The sequence below is a fragment of the Sciurus vulgaris genome, assembly GCF_902686455.1.
Source record: "Sciurus vulgaris genome assembly, chromosome: 3".
Classification (NCBI taxonomy): domain Eukaryota; kingdom Metazoa; phylum Chordata; class Mammalia; order Rodentia; family Sciuridae; genus Sciurus; species Sciurus vulgaris.
Window position 1 is genome coordinate 26,751,308 of NC_136463.1, and position 15,063 is coordinate 26,766,370.

At 36.8% G+C, this 15,063-nt stretch overlaps 1 protein-coding gene across 6 annotated transcripts in view; it reads right to left on the reverse strand.

The window, feature by feature from the left end:
• SPOP (speckle type BTB/POZ protein) overlaps window positions 1-14,863 on the reverse strand; it is a 66,283-nt gene extending 51,420 nt beyond the window's left edge. For all 6 annotated transcript variants that reach the window (XM_079134298.1, XM_079134300.1, XM_079134303.1 and 3 more), the window contains exon 1: window positions 14,610-14,863. The gene's annotated coding sequence lies outside the window, so the exon portion shown is untranslated. The remainder of the gene's footprint in view (window positions 1-14,609) is intronic.
• Window positions 14,864-15,063: the final 200 nt, after the last annotated feature.

A 15,063-nucleotide genomic window follows, 5' to 3' on the forward strand; every position in this document is an offset into this window, starting at 1 on the left:
ACATTTTTCCCCACCCCAGCTCATTCTGACTGTTTTATATCTGCTAATACACCCATCATTCATCTAAGCTTGACATCTCAATGCTATCTTTATTTCCTTACCTACTGACCACCCCCACTGAATACAGGTTCCACAGGTCCTTAAATCACCAACCTATACTCCTTCTTTTCCAGTTCCACTGACATTATCCTAGTTTGTGCAAGCACCAATTCTTGTTCTGATTACTGGAATAGGCTAACTAGTTTCCACACCTCCACTTCTTTTCCCGTCAAATTTAGTCCATACGATGTCATTAAGATACTTTAAAAACCATCAATAAGCAGATGATATACAAATTTATTACCTTAAGCTCTGCTTTCACTTAAAGCTCCACTCATAAATCTGCCTACTTAACATATTTATACTTAGCCTCATTCGTATCTTGAATTTAACATGTCTAAAATTGAACTCCTGATTTCTGATCTTCCCTCCAAATCCCACACCTACTTCTCCCATTCCTCTTTATCTCCCACCCCCTTCTCAGTAAGTGACACCTCTACCCATCCAGTTGTTTGAGCCAGAAACCTGGGAGTCATTCTTGACACTTTCCTTTCCCTCAACCCCCACATTCAATCTATAATTAATTCTTTAACATACTCAAATACATCACTTCTCTCCATCTCTTTGCCCCTGAGTCCCACCTGCAATTTCTAATTTAAGTTGTATGGGTGCAGCCCAGGTATCAGGAGTTTTAAAAGCTCCCCAGGTGATTCCAACACTACAGGATTTGGACTTCATTAACTGCTTTATAGAAGCTGAACTTTCACAAACTTCTTTGACTTATTTTCTACTACTCTGCCCTTGTTCACTTAACTCTAGCTATACCGCCTCCTTGCTGGTTCCTTGAACAGGCCAGGCTTACACATGCCTCATGGCTTTTGTCTTTAATAAGGACTCTACCTGGAGTGCTAGTTCACTCCTTCACCTTCTACAGACTTTTACTCAAATATTACTTTCGTTGTGATTTTGAGAGGCCTTCCCCAGCTATTCTAATAATGCAACTCCTACTCCCATCCAACATTCCCTATCCATTGCTCTGGTTCTATTTCTCTTCTTGAGACTTGTGATCATCTTTTAACATACCATATACTTTATTTAATCCTATTTGCTGCCTGAATATGAGCTTCATGAAAAAGGGACTTTTGTCTGCTTTCTTTAACTACATTCCCAAGACCTAGAACATCATCTGGGACCTAGTAGGTATTCAATATTTAATGTCTCAGCAAGTTTTCTCTGGCTCCCCAAACTAAATTGAATCCCCCTCCGTTATCCTACTAGTAATTTATTCCATTTCTTCATAACATTTATAATTTATACTTGTGTTTATTTGCTGAAACACCTCTCCTAGACTGCAAATTCTGAGTAGGAATTTTCTGTTTGGTTGGCCATTATATGCACTTTGGCTCATGCTTACATGGCACAGAATAACTATTCAAAAACTAGTCCATCAGTGAAGTAGTAATTGAATGAAGTAAAAACAAAATTCTGAAAGTACACTGTGATCATGTTATTTCTTCAATTAAATTTTTTTTTGGGGGGGTGGGTACTAGGGATTGAACCCTGGGGTGCTTTACCACTGAGCTACATACACCACCAGCCCTTTTTGAGACAGGGTCTTCCTAAATTGCTAAGGCTGGCCTCCAACTTGTGATCTTCCTGTCTCAGCCTCCCAAGTCCCTGGGATTACAGGCATACACCACCATGCCTGGCTCAAAATTTTCCAATGTTTCCCATGATTTACCACATTAAACTCAACTGCCTAGCAATGGTAGAAAACCTTCCATGTTCTGAACCAATGAACTTTTCAGTCTTATCTCCCATTATCCCATGTATCTTTTGCCTCAGTCACATTATACTCCACATGATTTCCAGTACACACCCTATACTAACAAACACAGCAACCTCCACATTTTTGCTTATGACATACCTTCTGCCTGAATTCCCTTCTCCATCTCTGCCAATCAAAATTCCAACCTTCAAAACCCAGGGCAAATGTAACCTTCACGAAGACTTTCTTCTCACCCCAGCTTTCCCAATTAAGTGATTTCTTCTTCTAAACACCAAATATATAATGCTGGTTTAATGCTCCACTATTTCAGAACATAACCTTCTTTAATGCCTTTTGCCTATAGTCACTCAAAAGATATCTGCTGAAATGAAGTCAATTAACAACACTACTCCATTATCTGTGACAAAACATTTAAATTGTTGGGAGGAGGTGGGGGCTGTTCCTCTTTAGTAACCTTTTCATCACCAAAAAGTATAAAATTGGAATGGTGGATTCCCAGCCTTTCCTTCTAGGACTTTTCTTCTTTTATGTGTTTTCTGAAAAGGTATTATTTTCCTAAACACAATTTTTAGAGAAATTTTTCCCAAATGCAATTTTTAAAAATATATTTAATTGTCAGGTGTGGTGGCATGCTCCTCTATGTCCCAACTAGTTGGGAGGCTGAGACAGGAGGATTGTGTGAGCTCAGAGTTCAAGACCAACCTGGGTAATATAATAAGACCCTGTTCCCAAAAGAAAGAACGATAGACAGAAAAATGTTAAACTCTAAGCACTACTACGTGGCACAAATACTATGTTTTATTCAAATGGTTTATTCTAAGATTATTATAAACGAGTGAATATTTGGTTGAAAATCTTAAAACTCTGGTGTTTGAAAACATTAAGTCCTAGGGATGCCTTTCTTGTTCAACTAGACATTTCAAACTTTTAATGCTCTTTTAAAATATTCCATTCATTTTGACATGTAAAATGAGCTAAGCGATTTCACTAGCAAGCCAGTAAAATTACATTATAAAAAGTTTGTTGTACCTAAGTACAGACTTCCCCACCACATCTTCCTCTAAGGCTGTAAGTTCTCAAATTATGCTCCAAAGATACTCGAACTTCCCTTTAAAAGGTCTGTGAAGTCAAAACTATTTTTATAATAATACTAAAAAAATCTTTTTTGCCTTTTTGATTGTTCAAACTGCACTAGAGTCACCACCATGGTGATTGGGGGTGGGGGGAGAGTCAATTGTATTAAGACTTTCTTTCTTTTTTTGTTTTGTTTGTTTTTAGCACCAGAGATTGAACCCAGGGGCACTTAACCACTGAGCTGAGCCGCATCCCCAGCCCTTTTTATTTTTTTATTTTGAGACAGGGACTCACTAAGTTGCTGAAGGCATCTTTGAACTTGCAATCCTCCTGCCTCAGCCTTCCGAGTCATTGGGATTACAGGCATGTGCCACTGCACCCAGGTATGACTTTCTTGATGAAGCAATAAAAATTATTTTATCAAATCTGAACCTCTAAATATAGGTCTTTTAAATATTCCATATAATGAAATAAAACACTTCACAGGATACTCAAGCACAAAAAGCACTTATGACTGGGTTGTAAGCTCAATCAGCTACTTTTTTCATGGAACACTATTTTTCTTGGAACAAAGGACAAACTGATTACTCAGACAAGAATATTTAGCAGACATTTTCTTAAAAATGGAGTCTGCCACATTAAGGAAAACAACTGACAGTACTTGCTGCCAATGATAAAACCTGAGCTTTAATGAAAAAATTTACAATTTTGGAAAACTTGTAGCTGCTTGACATCTTCCCAATACTGACAAACTTTTCTCATTAAATGGATGGTGATGTTAACTAATGTGGGGATTTTAAAGTATGGCATTATGAAATGTTTGACCATATAGAAAGATCTGCTTAACTCGATCTGATATTTCTAAATAACCAATGCCTAATAGTATAAAATCATGTGTGGGTAAAAGATCCATTCAGCCATGCACCTGTAGTCCCAGCTACTTAAGAGGCTGAGGCAGGAGGTTTGCCTGAATTCAGAAATCTGGGGCCAGCCTGGGCAACATAGTGAGACCACATCTCTGAAAAGATTAAGTAAATAATGCATGCAAATACAAGTCAAGACTAATGGATTTCACTGTAACAGTAACAGCAATACAGTTTTCAGATTCCACAGTGTAACTTAACTTATAAGAAACTAAAACTTGTCAAGTTTTGGTATGGCATCAGAAATGTGTACAACTGTCTGAAAACGTAAAAAAAAAAAAAAAAAGTCTCCCTTTCCCAGCTATCTTTTGAGACCATATTTTCTTCATATACTTTTTACATATCCTCTGAAGTCATATTTTCTTCACATACCTCAATCAAAACCACCTATCACATAAGATTGGATAGAGAAGCAGATATGAGAATCTGGCATCTTCCATTAAGCTGAATATTTAAGAGATTTGCAAAAATGAAGAAGCATCACTCTTTTCTTCAAAAAAATATTAATGAGATGGGTTTATTGTTATTTTTAAATAATAAGTATTCTTTAAATGTTTTCTATCTCAATTTCTATTTTGGTAAAAGTCAACTGATGTAACCTACATAAACAAAAGCTCTTTAGGGTATTCAATTTTTTTTTCTGATACTGGGGACTGAATCCAAGGGCGTGTTACCACTGAGTTACAACCCTAATCCTTTTTATTTTTAGACAGGGGCTGGTCTTGAACTTGCAACCCTTCCACCTTAGCCTCCCAAGTTGCCAGGATTACAGGTATATGCCACCACACCCACTTTACTGTACTCAATTAATTTTTAAAAGTGTGTAAATAATCCTACAACCAACAATGTTTGAGATCCCTGGTTTAAGAAAATCTATCTCTGAGTCTACCCCCCAAATTGCTGTTTGTACCAAATCTACCTTTCCCCCATCCACAACTGGAGGTGAACCTGGAGTAGATATATGGTCCAGGGGAAATCAAGCCTTAGCCTGACCAAATTAGATCTCCCTCAAGAATCTGAATTAAGCTTCATTAAAAACTAAAGTTTATTTATAGCAGAGCACAAGAGTCCATTAGCTCTCATGGCTGAAGTTCATGGAACAGTTCCGGTTTCAGCTCTTTTGAAAATCTGGTTGTTCAATTTTGCCTTGTATTCCATAACTATTATTTCCTTTTTTTTTTTTTTTTTTAATATGAGCTAGTTTAAATAGGTTCCATTTTCTTAAAATCAAGAAAGCTTTATCATAAACTTCAATACCTTTACCAAAACTGTCTTATTTGGTGTCTTCCATTTGAAGAATCATATCCCTAAATAAAAATGAAAATCACTCCAACAAAATTAAAAATTGACTGGAAATTGTAGGCTCATTCAGAACAAGTAATCAGTTGCTAATTAGATAAAGCAAGCCTATTTTTTTTTGGAGGTCATTATATATTATGTGAATATATTTAGATAGCAAATGGTTTCATTAAAATGTGCCAATCTGGGCTGAGGTTGTAACTCTCAGTGGTAGAGCGCTTGCCTCATGTGCATGAGGGCTTGATTCTCAGCACCACATATAAATAAAATGAATAAATTAAAGGTCCATCAATAAATAAATAGATAAAAAAATTTTAAAAATGTTCCAATCTGACAAAAGTGTTTCAGGAAGCTTGACAAACAATAAAAGGAAAAGGTCCTAAGTCTTGCTCTACCAGGTAAAAACAATTATTATAAAGCTCTGATAATTAAGGTGGTATCCAGCACAATAAAGCAAACAGACCAATGGTACAGAATAGAGGTAATACAGATCCAAGTGTTTATAAATATGGAAACATATAAGAAGCATTACAAAGTAGTACGAGCAGATGGACTACTCAGTACATGATGCTGGGTCACTGGGTCATCCTTATGGAAAATAAAAAGAAAGGAAATTAGAAGCATACTTCAGGGTTAACCTCAAAAGGGGAAAAAAAATTTGATTCCTACTTCACACTGAACATCAAAATAAATTCCAGGTAGATTAGAAATTAAAATGTGAAAAGCAAAATTCTTAAACTTTTTAGAAGAAAATGTTATCTCAGTAGAATGGAATATTCCTTCATCAAGACACAAAAAACATACTACAATAAAGATTAAACATAAGAAATCTAATCATGTTAAAATTTAAAACTCAACTTTAATAAAAGACACATTTAAAAAAAAAACAAAACACACTCATTAGGATGGTTACTAAAAAACAAAAAATGTTAGTGAGGATGTACAGAACTTGAAACCTGTGCACTGTTGGAGGAAGGGAAGGTAAAATGGTGCAACCACAGTGGAGGACAGAACGGAGTTTCCTTTAAAAATTAAAAATAAGCCAGTGCCACATGCCTGTAATTAGCAACTTAGGCTAAGGCAGGAGGAGCGCAAGTTCAAGGTCAGCCTCAGCAACTTAGGCCCTAAGCAACTTAGTGAGATCCTGTCTGAAAATTTAAAAATAAATAAAAGGGCTAGAGATATAGCTTGGTGGTAAAATGCCTGAGTTCAACCCCTAGTACCAAAATTTAAAATTAAAAATAGAATTATCATATATTCTAGAAATTTTAAGTCTAGGTATATACTCAAAAGAATTGAAAGTAGGGTCTCGAAGAGATATTATATACCCATGTTCACAGTAGCATTACAACAGCCAAAAGCTGGAAACAACCAAGTGTTTACCAACTGATGAATGAATAAACAATATGGGGTGCACACATAAAATGGGATACTGATCAGCCTTTAAAAGGTAATTCTGACACATGCTACAAAACAGATGAATTTTGAGAACACCATGTTAAGTGAAAACAGTCACAAAAAAGACAAATTCTGTATTTTTCCACTTATATGTGGCACCTAGAGTGGTCAAATTCCTAAAGATAGAAAGTAGAGGAGTGTATATCGTTTAGCATTTCAGTATTTCAAGATGAAAAAGTTCTACAGACTGTTGCACAACATTATGAATGTACTTAAACTACAGAACTGCACACTTTAAAGTGGTTAAGATGAAAATTTTATTGTTATATTAGCACAATAAAAAGTTTATTATTTGCATAATAAAAAAATTGGAAATATCTTAAAATGTCTACTAGAAGGAAATGAATAAATGGCAACAATATATTCATACAGTAAAATACTAGACAGCAATTAAAATAAACTCAAGTTATATATATAAAGTAAATCTCAAAAACCGTATTAAGCACAAATATTAAAGAATGATATACAGGATTATATGATGTATACCGAATTATAGCAAAGCTGGAATTTGATAAAAAACAAATTCAGAATAGTGTTCTTTTTTAATATTTAATATATATTTTTCCATTCCTTCACAGTATTTTAATTAATTTATTTTTCCCACTTTTTTTGTGTATTGTGGTTATACATCATGATGGGATTTGTTGTTACATACCTGTACATGCACACAGTATAGCAATATAATTTGGCCAATACCACTCCCCAGCACATCCTGCCTCAAGATGTGTCACTTCTAAAGAAGAGGAGTACACCAAGATTTCACTGTTTCTATAATGTTTTTATTTATTAAAATATCTAGGCGCAGGCTGGGGTTGTGGCTTGGTGGTAGAGCACTTGGCTGGCATGCGTGAGGCACTGGGTTTGATCCTCAGCACCACATAAGTAAATATAAGTATTGTGTCCATCTACAGCTAAAAAGTTTTGTAAAAAAATCTAGGGGCAAATATAACAAAGTTATGAACATTTTATACAGCTGGGTGATGGGTATGAGTGATATCATTATATTTTGCTATATACTTAAATATGCTAAGTAATTTTTTTCAAGGTTTTTTTTTTTTTTTTTTTTTGATACCAGGAATTGAACCCAGGGGTGCTTTACCACTGAGCTACATCTGCATCCTTTTTTATTTTTTATTTTGAGACAAGGTCTTGCTAAGTTGCTGAGGCTGGCTTTGAACTTGTGATCCTCCTGCCTCAGCCTCTGGAGTTGCTGGAATTACAGGTATGTGCCACGGTGCTCAGCTGTTTCAAGTATTTTATAGTTTAAAAGTTAAGGCAGCACATATAATGTTCTACATTTCAAAAATTATTTCTAGTTATAGCAAACTTCTACATGGCCTACCTATTTCTAAATATCAAGTAAAGGATTATATAAATATAAATTTAAGGAGAAAAATGATTACCACACATTTTTCCCCTTACAAATAAATAAATAGATAGGGAGATAGGAGAAATTAGAGGCTTTTAGAAAACTACTCCAAGCCCTTCTCTGATGTAAATGGAGCCACAGCAGAAAGATTTATAACAGCTTTGTAGCCAAGAGCAAAGGTCTTCATAGCCAAGCAAGAATTACTGTTTGAGTATTTAATTCCCACTGTAAGGTCTGTACCCACTCTCCCAAAGCTGTCTGACCAGCTTTGCCATACAAAGCTCCTAGGCAACTCCTTGCCAATCCTATTACAACATGACAATAGTTTTATGAATGGCGGCCTCCACATTCCCTAAAGAGTCTGTACTTAAGGATATTTTTCTTGACATGGAAGGTTTACAAAAACAAAAGTAAAACAGGGGGTGGAAATGTGACTCAGTGGTAAAGCACTTGCCTTTTATGCATGAGGCCCTGGGTTCAATTCCCAGCACACGGTGGGGGTGGGGGTGGGGGTGCTACGAGATCTTACTAGTAGACTTTTCAGAGTAATTTTGCCATGCCTGAAAATAAATACAAGAAACAGGTGTGCTTCCCTGAATACACAACCAGAATTAATATGGAGCCAGTATTGTTATGAAACCAGGCTGAAGATAAATAACCTTATAAATATGACAAAAGACGGTAAAAAGAAATTGAGAAATGAATTTCTGATAAGTATCAGAAGGTTGTTATTGTCTGGCTTTGAGTAACCTGAAGTTAGTTTAAGACAAAACTCAAAATACCACAGTACATGAAAAAGTCTATCTAATAAGACCTTTTTTTTTTTTTTTAACTATGGCAGGCATTAGTCTAGCCCCTGAAAACAGTTTTAGAATGCACTTCTGTTCTATCTTTCATTTGTATTAACCTTCATTAGCATGGTGGATTTCAGAAAACACTGCAGATAAACTCTGCATTTCTCCTGAGTCTACAGTACACGAAAGAAATTCACAAGATTCAGCACTGTTCCAGACCCTGAGTTAAGACAACTGGATATCAAGGTTCACGGTCTACCTGAAGTTATTCCTTAATTAAGAACAATTTGTCTGACTCCTTTTTTATGATGATTAAAAGAATATGCTATTACAGCATAATCTTATATAATACTCCAAATGTAGAGAAATGCATATAAATGAAGAAAATAGAAGAAAAACATACTTGTGCATAGACACAGATATTTTTATACAACAATGAAAATATGACATCCCCAACAAAATTTATAAATACAAATTTCAGTCTCTTTTATTCTGTGCACTTTTCATCTCAGAAAAAAGCAGGATTGCTCAGGAGAGAAAAAAATCCCCGTGTCCTTTCTAGCTAAACTTATAGGTGGTGTGGGAAGCACCATTATCTTCAGAGATACTACCTGTATTTACAAAGAATATTCAAGAGAGCAGAGTCTGGTGGCACATGTCTATAATTCCCGAGCTTCTTGGAAGGCTGAGGTAAGAGAATCATAAGTTCCAGACCAGCCTCAGAAACTCAGTGAGACTCTGTCTTAAAATAAAAAAGTAAAAATAAAAAGGCTAGGGATGTAGCTCAATGGTAGAATGGCCCTAGGTTCAATTCCCAGTACAGATTAAAAAAAAGAAAGAAAAAAAGAATATTCAATATTTATATTTAAGACAAAGAAGCTGTAAGTTCTAAGATCTAGAATCCAGCAATGCCAGTGGCACAGAAGTAAAACACAAAGTCCACTGGGTTAAATAAAGGCACCTTCAGTTTTGAGAATTTGGTTCTAGAAGCTCCATAAGGGAGATGAACAACCTAATTTACTGAAAGAGAAGATATATAAAGGTAGAGTGAGGGTTTCACAACTGGGACAGGAAAAATACAAAGTGAGCCAGGAACTTCTTATGCCAGAAAGCAAGGAAGCACTCACACACTGAGCTGAAAAGGCTCCCACAGGCCAAATATGAAACATCTTGTGCATCACAAAAATTGTATGTAATTGTTGGTAGAACACAATAAATTAAAACACATGAGTTCATGATGATACTAAAAGGGAAAAAATGAAAATTGATTTATCACCATTAAAGCTGACCATCTCCCTTCTTAGAAAAGCGCTGAAAAGAATTAAGAATTTCTTTTTTTAGTAGAAATTATAATTTGTTCCTAAGCAATGAGAAAAATCTTCACTGAAAATTGAAAACCAATCTAAAACCAATGTAAAAGATCTAGTACAATTAGAAAATCACCATTTTGTAACAACCAGTGAATTAACTGATTCAGGCAAGAACCATCCGCATTAGGTGAAAGGTTGCAGAAGAAGGTAATAGTATGGGGCCAGAGGGTCACCTCTCTACAGATTACTTTCTAATTACAAAGTGAAAAATGTCTTTACCAAAAAGAGATCTGCTATTTATCACCTAAAACACAAATGACCAAACTTAACATCACTTATTACAGTACGACCTTAATGTTTTTCCTAACATGATGCCATGAGAAATAGAACAACACCTAAGAAATATTTTTACCAAAAATGTTTAATGAGAATCTAATCAAGCCTTTAGATCTTAATACCAGTTTACAGGTAACACAGGGATAAAGAAATTAAACAGTGAGGAAACAAATGGAAAATTCCAGAGTGATGCATGCTACAACATAAATGGTCTTGTCTCTTTAAAAAAAACAACAAAACAAAACAATGTTGTGTGGTTTCTAAACTTTTCTGAATTTTTAAGACTAAAGAGACATGTTTGAAGAAAAATAAACAGTTAAAAAGTGTCATGTTCAAGGCAAATGGGAAAATCTGAAATGAACTGAATATCAGATAGCATTATTATTAATTATATGAACTGTAACAAGTACTGTTAAGGACAATTAAGTAGAACAATGTATTTCAAGGAGATTATATCTAAAGTATTTAAGGGTAGTGTCATGATGTCTGCAGTACAAATTGTACATATTATATATCTAAATACATACATACTTAGATAAAGTGAGTGTAGCAGAAATATGAACAACAATCGAATCAAAGTGATGGGTATAAAGGTGGTAACTATACTATTCTTTCATTCAATTTTTTGGTGCATTTTCACTTAAACAATAAAAAAAAAAAAAAAAAAAAAAAAAGGCAAAAGGGCTCAAAATGTACTTCCTCCAGGAAGTCCTCCTGAACATATTCTCCTCTACCCTTGATCACTTCCTTGCAAGATCATCTCAGCACAAAGCCCAATATAATACTATTTGCACCTTATTTTCTAACTAGCCTCTTATATTTCATACGTTCAATAAATTTGGTTTCCCAGAAAGTTCCAAGCACAGACATCTTTTCTATTTCTTCCTGGCTTATAGTGAAGTATTCTGCAATCAGCAGACTTTTAAAAGTGCAAATACTAACATTCTAGCTGGGACAATAGGCACTCAGTAAAGCACCTTAACTAACTGGTTCTTCAAGAGAACAGCAATTCACTTGGATAATCAATCTCAGATCACAGGGGATCACAAAACATCACTTACAGGCTTAAGAGTTTCACATAAAGAAACTAGCATCCAAGAGTTAAAAGAAGAAATTAGAATACAGGTCTTATATCCCTTCCTAGCACTGTCAAGGATCTGCTGTGCTATCCAGACCTATGACTTTCTTTTCTTTTTTTTTTTTTTTTTTTCCTTTGAAGGGTAAAAATTTTATTTTTGAGGAATTAATACTGCACATTTTCAAAGAGAGTCACATAAGAAAGCAAAAATGTTATCCTCCCCTCATCCTAGAAATAAATAAGAAGGGCATAAAATTTCTTTTTAAATCATGACACTTGGAAGTTTAGCACCAGCATCCAAAATGAACAAAAAAGGGGAAAAAAAGCATTTATATGACTTTATTTTCATGGCATAATTTTTCACAACAATATCTTCTACCACCCATGAGCTTTAAAATAGTATTTGTTCATAACTCCTTTGTGTAATGAAGCCTAACAAGTTGCGTAATGAACTTTAAAATTATAAAGAAAGCACAAAAGATTAAAAACTGTGATAACACAGTACTGGTGAGGAAACAGGCAGATTTGTACTGTTGGCAGAAATATAAACTCATATAACTTCTACAGAAAGCAATTTAGCAATATCTAACTTTGAAAATGCACACACCCATTGATCTATCACTTTCACTAGAAATTTAATCCAACAGATATCCAAGTACATATAAAGAGTTAATTGTAGCTCTAGAAACAAATGTCCAATAGTAAGAATTAGCTGAAAGATGATACATCTATAAAATGCAATACCGGCCATCTTTCAAAAACGCGATACTGCATACATTGTATGAAATGATCAACAAGACAAACTAAGTGAAAATGAAAATTTCAGAATAACGGGTACAGTATCTATCATTTTGTAAAACAAAAACCAACCAACCAAAGAACAGGCATATGTACATGTAAACTTGTAAACTGCACAGACTCTCTCTGGAAGGATAAACAAGATGCTGACTTTGGTAGGGTCATTAGATGGACAGAAGGAGGATGCTAAATAGCTCTTCACTCTATCACTGTGTACCTTCTGGATTATGTTTTGTATGTATGTACATGTATTACCCATTTATTTTAAAGAGTGATTTTTTTAAACTCTACAACAATAATAATTAATTAATACTTATCTTAATCCCAGAAGCATTTCATGCCTTTGAACCATCAAAATTTTAAGTGAAGCTTCAGTGAATTCAACTAGATGAAATGTTTCCAGATAAGAACAAAGCATCCCAGATGATAGAAGCCTACTGAGAAGACAGACATTTATTATCTCATTTCTAGATTTTGCCAGAACCTTCAAGTCTGGATCATAGGTGACATTAAGTATTTAAAACTACAAAACTAGTCACTATAAAGATTACTCCAAAAAGAGAAATCATCAAAGTACCAACTGGATACTAACTAACCAGATCCTAAGTGTGGGGTTGTCACAATAACATGTACTTCTCAGTATGAGGGGGAAAAAGATGAGTCTCTAGTTCTTTCCCAGCACACAGGGATGATATATGCAGCCCAAATCCCTGTAGTTTCTCTGTGTCATCTCTTGGCTTCAATGGTAATATGGCAACAGGAAATGACACAAAAGGACAGCTGAACCACCTAAGACCAGGGTTAAATGGGGAAGTGAAAAAAATACATATATTACACACACACGCATATTTTAAGTGCCCAAAATATGAGATCCTAGAGTTAAGAATGGCAGGAAAAAACAAATGAACAAAAAAACTTTGAGAAAAGAATACCAAAGGAAAAGACTAGAAAGTAAAGCTTACTTTCCATTTCCATTTATCCAGTTAGGAAACAAGATTGGCAGGATAACTGAAAACCAGAAAATGTCCCTTTCTTCCCCTTTTGCTCCCCCCACAATTTATTCATTTCAACATTATTCAGCAAAGCCTTTTGCTAAGAAAGAGTTTATCTTTTCTTTCTGATGGCAGAAGTAAGAGGCAGCCAACTATCCAAGAGTGTGGTAACACAGTAGCAAACTAAAGGACCAAGTATAACCAGGCAACTGAAACCCAGGTCCTAGTTCACAGGAATATTATTGTACCTTAAAGTTCCTTATTTTAAATTGTTTTTGTTATTTTCCAATGTGAAAGAAAACATCTTTCTTATTATTTAAGATTAAAACCTTCACTGGACAAGTTATTGTCCATGAAGTGTTTCAGACTGCCTTTGTTTTCATGCGATGGTCACAGGGCATCAATAATGTACAGCTAAAGTAAAAGCTCTAAGGAAGATCTTTTGACAAAAAAAGAGGCTAACAGGTCAAACAAAGTAGGAGGTCTGGTGACTGAGACTCCTTAAGTCCTGATTTATAGTTTGCGACCTAAGCTTTTGTGTGTGCTCTTTAGCCCTTCCTTACCTACTTCTGTTAAGATAATAAGAATTTTACTAAAAGGAATTCCCCCCTTAGTCTTTTAGCAAGGGTATCAAAATCCCCCACCAGAATAAATGGGTTGAGGCAACTACTCCTAAATTTAGGGAAAGTTTATACTAAAGGTACACCATGAGTAGAGGAAACATAATCCTAGAACCAGAAGTTACAGTGGCAGTTTCGAAAGAAGGGTCAGCATGGGACATATTGGCTCCGGGCGGCGTTGGTAGCCTGGGAGTCTCTAGGACAACACCAGATGCGAATAGTGCTTTGTCCTCAAGTCTCTCACATAATTTAAATTCTCCCTCTCAGATAGTAGCTACAGGCTCACTATTGGGCAGCAAATCTAGCCCACTGACTGGGAAGAAGGCGAGCGCGTGGTGAAGGGGCTCTTTATCCCGCAGGTCCCTGCAACACAGCGATGCGCATGCGCCCCAAGGGCAGCGAACAGGCACCCCGAGCTCGTTCACACTCGCGCATGCGCAATCACGCTTCTCGCCGCAGGCGACAGCTCACTATTTGGCAAGGGGGATGGGGCTGGGAAATGATGGGGGGGCTGAAGGCAGGGGGCGCGTTTGTGTCTTCTGGATGCTTGGGATAGGAAGAAGAGACGGTTGACTAGGTTCTGGTATTCATAGGCCAAGTAACCCCGGAGTAGGAAATGGGACAGAGAATATGTGTGTGGGGGGTTAATGGGGTCAGTCACGTCTTAAGGGAGGCGCCCCCCAACCCCGACAGCATAACCCCCTCCCTCGACACTCCTCCCCCCACTCACCTGAGAGCGGCGGCGACAGCTGCTGGTCCCCGTCCCCCTGCGCTCGCCTCATACTGTCCGCAACATCCGGGACCTGCGGGACCGCCGATACACAAATACACACACTCCGAGCGCGCACACTCACACACACACACACACCACACACACACACACCACACACACCACACTCACACACACACACACACACACACCGACACACACCGGCCGGAGCGTCCTGGCGTCAGCACGTCGACGCAGCGAGCGCGTACCCGCCGGGCCCCACCCCGCGCGGCCTCCTCCCCTCTGTTCCCCTCCCCTCCTCTTCCACCTCTCCCTCTCCTCCCTCCCGTCCCTGGGCTCTCCTGCCCCTCCTCTCTCTTCTTCAAGACTCCGCCTACCTTCCCTGGTGCGCATGCGTCCTGGGAACGGGCCAGGGCCCGGGAATTTGAGGGGAAGGTGGGGCCTGAGTAGAAAG